Here is an 8,975-nt window from a genome sequence, read left to right on the forward strand (position 1 = left end):
AAAATATCACACAAAACACAAAATATCCAGATCAGTAACAGTTGGACAACTTAATGAAAAGTGATATCATTTGTAACAGTATTCCAAAAAACAACATATCTAGGAATAAATCTATAAAAATATATGTAAGACTTTTACATAGAATATTATAAATTTTATTGAATTTAAAATTTTTGATAAACATTTCAAAAATCTATAAATAGGGATACATACTATGTTCATGAATATCAAGTCTTACTAGCATGAGGTCAAATTTTCACAAATCATATGCAATCAATAACATTTCAGTCAAAATGCTAGAGAATTTTTTTCTTTTACAGAATGAGAATGGACTAGATGCTTCTTGAATTTGAATGGGAGTGTAAAACATTTTTTTTAAAAAGCACCAAACATTTCTGAAGAAGAACAAAAAGAATATGGCATGAAGGGTCCATAACACACTACCAATGAGAAAATATTGTAATTTTGACCCATAGATCACTCATACAAGGACCAAGAAAACAGAAACAGATGCAAAACAGGCCCAGGTACATATGGGATCTTGACATATGACAAAGGTCGCATTGCTGGGTAAAGGATGGGCTGCTTAAAACAACGTACAGGGCAAAATTATTTATTGGGAAAAAAATAAAATTAAATTTCTAGTTCACAAATACAAAAATCAATTCCAGGTAAATTAAATACATTTAGTTTCATTAAGTTCAAGGTTTAATATTTAACAAGACACCATGAATGTAACAAAATACTTGGAATACATATAACAGAAGGATTAGTATACAGAATATATAAAGTATGCCTATGAATCAGTAAGAAAAACTGCCTAATAGCTAGGAGCAGGCATTTCAATTGTAAGGAAACACAGTTGAACAATAAATATCAAGTGAAAAGAGAGATCAATCTCATTAGTTATATACAAAGTACAAATTAAAATGAAAAATGTACCAATATTTTATTTTATTTTTTATTTTTATTTTAATTGGATGCTAATTACTTTACACTATTGTAGTGGTTTTTGCCATACATTGACATGAATCAGCCATGGGTGTACATGTGTACCAATATTTTATATCCTTTAAATTAGGAAACAAAAAAAAGCATAGCAATGCATTAGCAAGGATTAATGCATTCAGAGTTCTCATCTTCTGTTGGTGGTACTAAAATGAACTAAAACTTTCAGCATGGAGGAATCACAAAAATATAATGTGAAAAAAGATAAGTCAGAGAAAAATGTAGGCCATAGAAATTTGTTTTATAAAAACCAAAACCAGTAGAACTAAACAATACATTATCAAACACACTATATTTTAATTATAACATTTACTACAAATGTAGTAAAAAATAAATAAATTAAAAACATGTAAATGATTAACACCAGATCAGGCTGGTCATTCCCTGTAGAGAGTAAAAGTTCATGAGTGGTTAGGGAGGGGAAGCAGACTGGTAATGTTTCATTTCTTAAGCCAAGTGGTAGGGATGTAGTGTTTACATCATTATTATTTTTAACCCGAACATTAAAGTTAATGATTTGTATTATAATATATTTTATCCTTAAAAGGTTGTTCATCTGTAGTAGAATTTCAAATTGAGTCTAACAGACATTCTTTGCTGGGGCTAAGGTAAGTTGGGCTTTCCAGGTGGTACTAGCGGTAAAGAACTTGCCTGCCAATGCAGGAGACATAAGAGAGATGCACGTTTGATCCCTGAGTTGGGAAGATTACCTGGAGGAGGGCATGGCAACCCACCTCAGTATTCTTGCCTGGAGAATCCCCATGGACAGAGGAGCCTGGTGGGCTACTGTCTACAGGGTTGCAAAGAGTCGGACACGACTGAAGCAACTTAACACGCTTGCATGTTACCCTTATTACAGGGAAAAGTTAGAAAATATAGAGGATCAGTTCTTAATTTTGCCAAAGGCTGGAGCTCTTGTTAGAGAAAAGAGTACCAGAAAATATTAAGAGAGCCACAGGTATCTCACTTCGTGCTTGTAAAAACTCTTTAAGGAGAATTTTCTCCATGGGGGCAAAATGGGCTTGTCTTGGTTTCTGCAAGGAGATGGACTCAAAGATGTAATTTGTCCTATGGTCACATCTTAGTCAACAGATCTGAGTTGTAAGCCAGGGTACCCAGTACCTTTTCCCTTACTCTAGAATTTCTCAACTTCTACACTATTGACATTTTGTGCTGGATATTTCTTTGTTGTAAGGTCTGTTCTGTTCATCTGCCTCTCTGGCCTAGAAACACTGGACACCAATAACACTCTGTCTCCCCATCTCTGACTTGTGACAGCCAAAATGTCTCCTAGACATTGTCAGATATCCCCATGGCAATAGAGACTCCCTTACCCCTCGCCCCCGAGTTGGCCATCACTGACCTACACCATACTTCAAAGGAGACCCTGATTTTAAATGTGTATGTGTACATCCTTATACATTCTTGTAATAGTGAGTTTCTAAAAGCATTTTGACTTACTAAGCTCTGAGACTTCAGCGCTCACACAAAAATTACTTGTAGCATGTACTTATTAATATTGAAAGTCTAAGTGAATATGCCTAGAGACACATCTGGTGAGATACATGTACATTATAGCTATGAAAAGAAATACCAAATCACATCATTTTTAGATGTTGAGGTAAAGAGAGAGTTCCTTTTTCTTTTATGCTTTCCATCTCAAAAATTTTAGATCAAATAAATCCAAAGTGGTTGTTGAAATAACTCCAGACAATATGAGGGCAAACCTAAGGAAGTAAAAGTGGTGACTGATGCATATATCTAATAAATTAGTAGCTTTATTCTATCTTAATTTTTTGGGTTATTAGAGCAGTAATCCTTTTCATACTAATCTGAAGGATTCTCCTAAGTTTGTGTCACTCAACTAATTGATTCAAAGTGTATAATTTGTTAACTTGCAAATTGGAAAATTTATTTCCATGAAGTTCCAAGAAAGGTGGGAATCAGGAGAATATATCCAGAAGTTGAGAATATAGTCTTTTATTTATTTAAATATATACTGCTGCTGCTAAGTCGCTTCAGTCGTGTCCAACTCTGTGCGACCCCATAGACGGAAGCCCATCAGGCTCCCCCGTCCCTGGGATTCTCAAGGCAAGAACACTGGAGTGGGTTGCCATTTCCTTCTCCAATGCATGAAAGCGAAGAGTGAAAGTGAAGTCATTCAGTCGTGTCCAACTCTTAGCGACCCCATGGACTGCAGCCTACCAGGCTCCTCCGTCCATGGGATTTTCCAGGCAAGAGTACTAGTTAGTATTAATTGCTCAGTTGTGTCTGACTCTTTGCAACCCCCTGGACTGTAGCCTGCTGGGCTCCTCTGCCCATGGGATTCTCCAGGCAAGAATACCGGAGTGGGTTGCTATTTCCTTCTCCAAAATATATATTAGCACCTATTTAATACCAGGGACTATCTAGATATAGGCAGAAATGTGATGAAGATATTTCAAGATTAATTCAGAGCTGCTTAGGAAATAGCGTTAAATCTATGGGTAGGAAAAATAGCAGAGTAACTTGACTGGTGTTATTCTTAAGGAAAAATCTGCCTTCTTGGGGAATTACAATAGCATGCATGTGTTTTAAAGCCTAGAGGAAAAGAGACTTTGAAATCTGTTCATGATCTCCTTCTCCACTGTGCTTAATTAAGACTTCAGTTTTGTCATTAAAAACAGAGGAAATATTACTCTTTTATCTAGTCTCCACAGTAGACCAATTTTCATCCCACCAAAAGGAGAAGCAAACTGAGAAAGATATCAAGCAACTGACAACACTTTCATGCAGTGATTTCTCTTCCTATGAAAACACATCTTTAGTATGCTTTATCTGTATTTCTAGTTTATCGGGGTACAAACCTATATAAGTATGCATGCACATACAGGGTTTTCTGCAGGAGTCAGAAAGATAAGCCCCCTATTTGAGGGTTTAAAAAATAATAATAATTACATTTACTCCCAGCATAAACTTGAACCAATGTACCCATCTTATTCATAAATGTGTAATTATGTAGATGAGTATTTGTGAAGAGGGAGGTATAATCTGCTCGACAAATCGGTAGTTTGTTACATAACCTTATTATTACCAACATGAAAGCATGTCTTCCCCCTTAAAAACCTCAACATGCAAAAACTGAGATAGGTTCCACACTCTTTCAATTTTCTAAAGATTGAAGACCTAGTTTTAATGTCCAAAATTACCATGGGTCCTTAACTTATGGTAACTTTGTTTGAAGTACATCTATTAACTGAGAAACCATAATTTTGAAAACTATAGTTCTGTACATGAGGTCATGTTTTAAATACATCTACATTTTATATTTCCTAACATCTACTTATATTTGAAAAATAGTAACTATATGAGAAACATTTAGTTCATAGAAGATGCGTGGTGTACAAAAAGGGTTCTCACTCTGAGGCTGTCCTTTTATCAGTAAAAACAAGATGGGAAATAGTGAAAGAAATAGAGGACACACAAGGAATTTTCCTCCTGGATCTTCAGAAACACAAAGCCAATCAGAGACAGGACCCATAGAGTCCTCCAAGACTCTCGAGAGTGTCAATTTCCCTGACCATAAGCTGTGGACAATATATTTCTTTAATACAAGGAAAGTTTGGTAACTCAGATATTAAATAACTGCCAACTAAAAATAGTTGCTTGCCATCTGCCTCTACAGGATTAATTAGGTCACTGGCCGCTACAGTAATTGATTTTCAACACACCTTGAAAAGAGTTTAGGATGGAGATCAAGAATGAGGCCCTCTGTGCTCTGAAAAAACTGACCGAAGAGGCCTTCAGAGAGTTAGATGCTTTCAGATTTTTATAATCCCGATTTCTTGCATCTTCTCAAATCTAGAAAAGCACTAAAATCATTAGTGGAGACATCTGCTCCCCGTGACTAGCTGCAACCTCCTTGTGACCAGCATCAAGCATGACTGTCAGGAAGTATTTAACAGGAGGCTTCCTGTGTGCTGTTTTGGATCTGTCAGGAATTCTCTGTTCCTTATTAATTCCTGAATATTCAGGAATTAAGAGGAGAGGCAAGCCTCTCCCAGGACTGAGGAATCCAGGCATTTCCTTTGTTAGTTTTTCTATACAGTGATAAGTACCCTCTTCCTTTTTATGAACCATATGGTAAAAGTGGTTATTTACAACTCTGTCTTTCATATGGATGACCTCTTGTTTTCTTGATAACTTGTAAGTTTTGATTTTATCTCTGCTGAAAATAGCTATCTTGTAAGACAGTATAAATACCTACACAATGTTGAATAAAACACCTTTGCTCCATCAGAGCTCTGGTCCCTGTGTCTTTCTTTCTCTCTCTCAGGCTATTGCTTTGGAGTACAGAGGCCCTCTGAGCTCACTTTCCTGCCCGGGCTTCTAAGACCCTCTCGAGAAGGCGTTCTGTGCCTTCACCCCATCGAAAGGGTGCCTGAGGCCTCCGTGAACAGAGCAAGCCCCGTGCCAGGGGCTTTATTGGCTTTCTGCGTAAACCAAGGAATATCAGCCTCTTTCTCTCCTTTACTTTCTTATCATCGACGCCGGACCACCAGGTTCCAGTCCATTAAAGGACCTCAACACATGACCAAAGGGTCCAAGTGAGTTGCATGAGCAGGCAGCCCAGACTCTTCTCATACCTGTTGCTGTATCATTGCACCTACCCCTCAGCTCACACCTTTCTTCTCATACCTGTTGCTGTATCATTGCACCTCCCCCTCAGCTCACACCTGTAGCTCACACTTATGACCAGCTGACCAAGGAGAGACAAAGCCAAGCTTGGTTCATAGATGAATTGACTTGGTATGTGGATGCAAACTGAAAACAGACTGCCTACATACAGCCCCAGGGGCGATCTTAATTGATGGAGGTGAGGGGAAATCTTTCTAATAGATGGTCCACCTGGTCACCCACTTTTTGCAGATCCTAAGGGAGCAAGGACCTTGTCTACCTCCTTTAATTGTGTATTCTAAGTACCTAGAAGGTTACTGGAAGAGGTATTCAATAAATGCTTGTTGAACGAATGAGTCAACTCAGCAATATTCACTAAGCACCTATTCTAACCCAGGAACATCATAAGCATTTGATGGCTTATTAAAACTTTTCAGATTTTGTGACTGGCATGCCAACACAGAAACTAGAAAATGTGAAGAATCACATTTTCTACCCAAATAAGCATTTGGTAGATCTTGAGTCTTTGCTTGATATGATGATTCAACTTGGCATAAATAACCAGGTTTGGAGAGGAAGCACAATGAAAGTATCCAGACACAGGAATGTGGGGAAGGGTGTGGATATGACTTGACACTATTTTCTACTCATATTTCCATAATTCTAAAGCTTAAAATTTTTTTTCATTTATTTTGAGGTAGATGCACATACCACCCACACTTCTTTTGGAAGAAAAATTACTTTTCTCAGGTATTCCATTGGGTTACCCTAGTATAAACCAAGGATTTATAGATTTCTACTGAAATGAATTGAATTTAGTTCAGAGAATGTGCAGAAAAGAAAATGCAACAGGTAACTTAAATCAGATATTAGTCTGGGGACTGATAAAATCCAATCAATTAGATTGTTTTATTTGTGGCAAATGTGTGCAACAGTTCATACTCTGCCCATAAGTTATAATATAGAAAACATGTACACAAATGCATAGAGTCCTGATCCTTGCAAAACTTCTCTTCAAAATTCCATATGTACAAATAAGACTATGATCTAGCAATCATGCTGCTTGGTTGAAACGAGTTGAAAACATGTCCATACAAATACTTGCCGGCAGATGTTTGTAGCAGTTTTATTCATCATTGTCAAAACTTAGAAGCCACCAGGATGTCTTTCAGTAGGTAAATGGATACATAAACATCCAGACTATGAAATATAATTCAATGCCAAAAAAAAGTGAGCTATGAAGAGTCACAGATGTAGAGAGTGGGCATGTGAACGCAAAGTGAGGATGGAAAGGGTAGGATGAATTGAGAGAATAGCATTGATATTACCATGTGTAAAATAACTAGCTAGTGGGAAGCTGCTGTATAGCACAGAGAGCTCAGCTTGTGCTCTGTGATGACCTAGATGGGTGGGATGGGGGTGCGGTGGGAGGGAAGTTTAGAGGGAGGGGTTATATATGCTGCTGCTAAGTCGCTTCAGTTGTGTCCGACTCTGTGTGACCCCATAGATGGCAGCCCACCAGGTTCCCCCGTCCCTGGGATTCTCCAGGCAAGAACACTGGAGTGGGTTGCCATTTCCTTCTTCGATGCATGAAAGTGAAAAGTGAAAGTGAAGTCGCTCAGTCATGTCTGACTCTTCATAACCCCATGGACTGCAGCCTACCAGGCTCCTCTGTCCATGGGATTTTCCAGGCAAGAATACTGGAGTGGGGTGCCATTGCCTTCTCCGGGGGATATATATATATATAGATAGATAGATAGATAGCTGGATCACATTGTTGTATGGCAGAAACTAACACAACATTGTAAAACAATTATGCTCCAATAACAATTTTAAAAAGATACACATACAATGTCAAAAAAGATATGAAGGAAACTTAAATGAATACTATCAAGTGAAAGAAGCCAACCTGAAAAGGCTACATACTACATGATTCCAGCTACATGACATTCTCAGAAAAGGCAACACTGTGGAGATAGTAAAAAGATCAGTGGTTGTCAGAGCTTAGAGTAGCAGAAAAGATGACCAGGTGGAGAACAGAGAATTTTTAGGCCAGTAAAACTATTTTGTATGATCCTATAATAGTGGATACTTGTTATCATGAATTTGTTAAAATCCATTAGGCTGCAATCCATGGGGTGGCTAAGAGTCGGACACGACTGAGTGACTTCACTTTCACTTTTCACTTTCATGCATTGGAGAAGGAAATGGCAGCCCACTCCAGTGTTCTTGCCTGGAGAGTCCCAGGGATGGGGGAGCCTGGTGGGCTGACGTCTATGGGGTCGCACAGAGTCGGACACGACTGAAGTGACTTAGCGTACAGTGTACAACAACAAGAATAAATTCTAATACATACTATGGACTTGGGGTGTCCATAATAATGATGTGGATCATCATTTGTAACCAACGTTCCACTCTGATGCAATGGTGGCAGCATAGGATCATCATTTGTAACCAACGTTCCACTCTGATGCAATGGTGGCAGCAGGGAAGGCTGTGCATGTCTGGGGCCAGGGACTACAGGGGAATGCTCTGTACTATTAGCTCATTATTTCTTTTTTTAATTAATTTATTTGGTCCCACTGAGTCTTAGTTGTGGCACATGGGATCTTTTAGTTGCGGCACGCAGGATCTTTAGCTTCGACATGTGAACTCTTACTTGCAGCATATGGGATCAAACCTGGGCCCTCTGCATTGAGAGCACAGGGTTTTAGCCACTGAATCACCAGGGAAGTCCCCAGCTCAATTTTTCTAAAGCTAAAACCATTTTAAAATATAATATCTATTTTTTTTTAATAAAGTAAGCTCCCCAAAAAGTAACTTGCTATAGGGACACGTGGGTTGTGGGCAGGATGTTACCTAGGCTTGATAAGAAATTAGGGCAGAAAGCTATCTGGAATGCAGGCAGACACTCTCTCTTCTTTTCTAAGCTTACGCATTCTTTTTAAAGTAGTATCTGTAACCCACACCAGTGGTTGCTTGCCTAGCATCTATTCTCTATATATTTTCCCTTCCTCATTATGAACAGAACTCCAGTTTGCTCAGAGAAGCAATATATCTAGCTTTCCCAGACATCTTTGCATCTAAGATTTAAATATACCTTTGCATTTTGAACATTGTTCAAGCTACTGAGATGGAAGCATAAGCAGAAATCACAGGGTGATGGCCTCAGAAAGTTGTTAATGAAACAAACTCTGATGGCATAGACCTGGTTCCTTTCTGCCTAGAATTAATCACCATGCCTGAAAATGGAGTAACTTGTAGTCAAGAGAGTGATAGCCACATGCTAAGGGTGGGGGAGTTTAAAACTA

Source organism: Bos indicus, chromosome 23 (genome assembly GCF_029378745.1).
Source record: "Bos indicus isolate NIAB-ARS_2022 breed Sahiwal x Tharparkar chromosome 23, NIAB-ARS_B.indTharparkar_mat_pri_1.0, whole genome shotgun sequence".
In the NCBI taxonomy this organism is placed as follows: Eukaryota; Metazoa; Chordata; class Mammalia; order Artiodactyla; family Bovidae; genus Bos; species Bos indicus.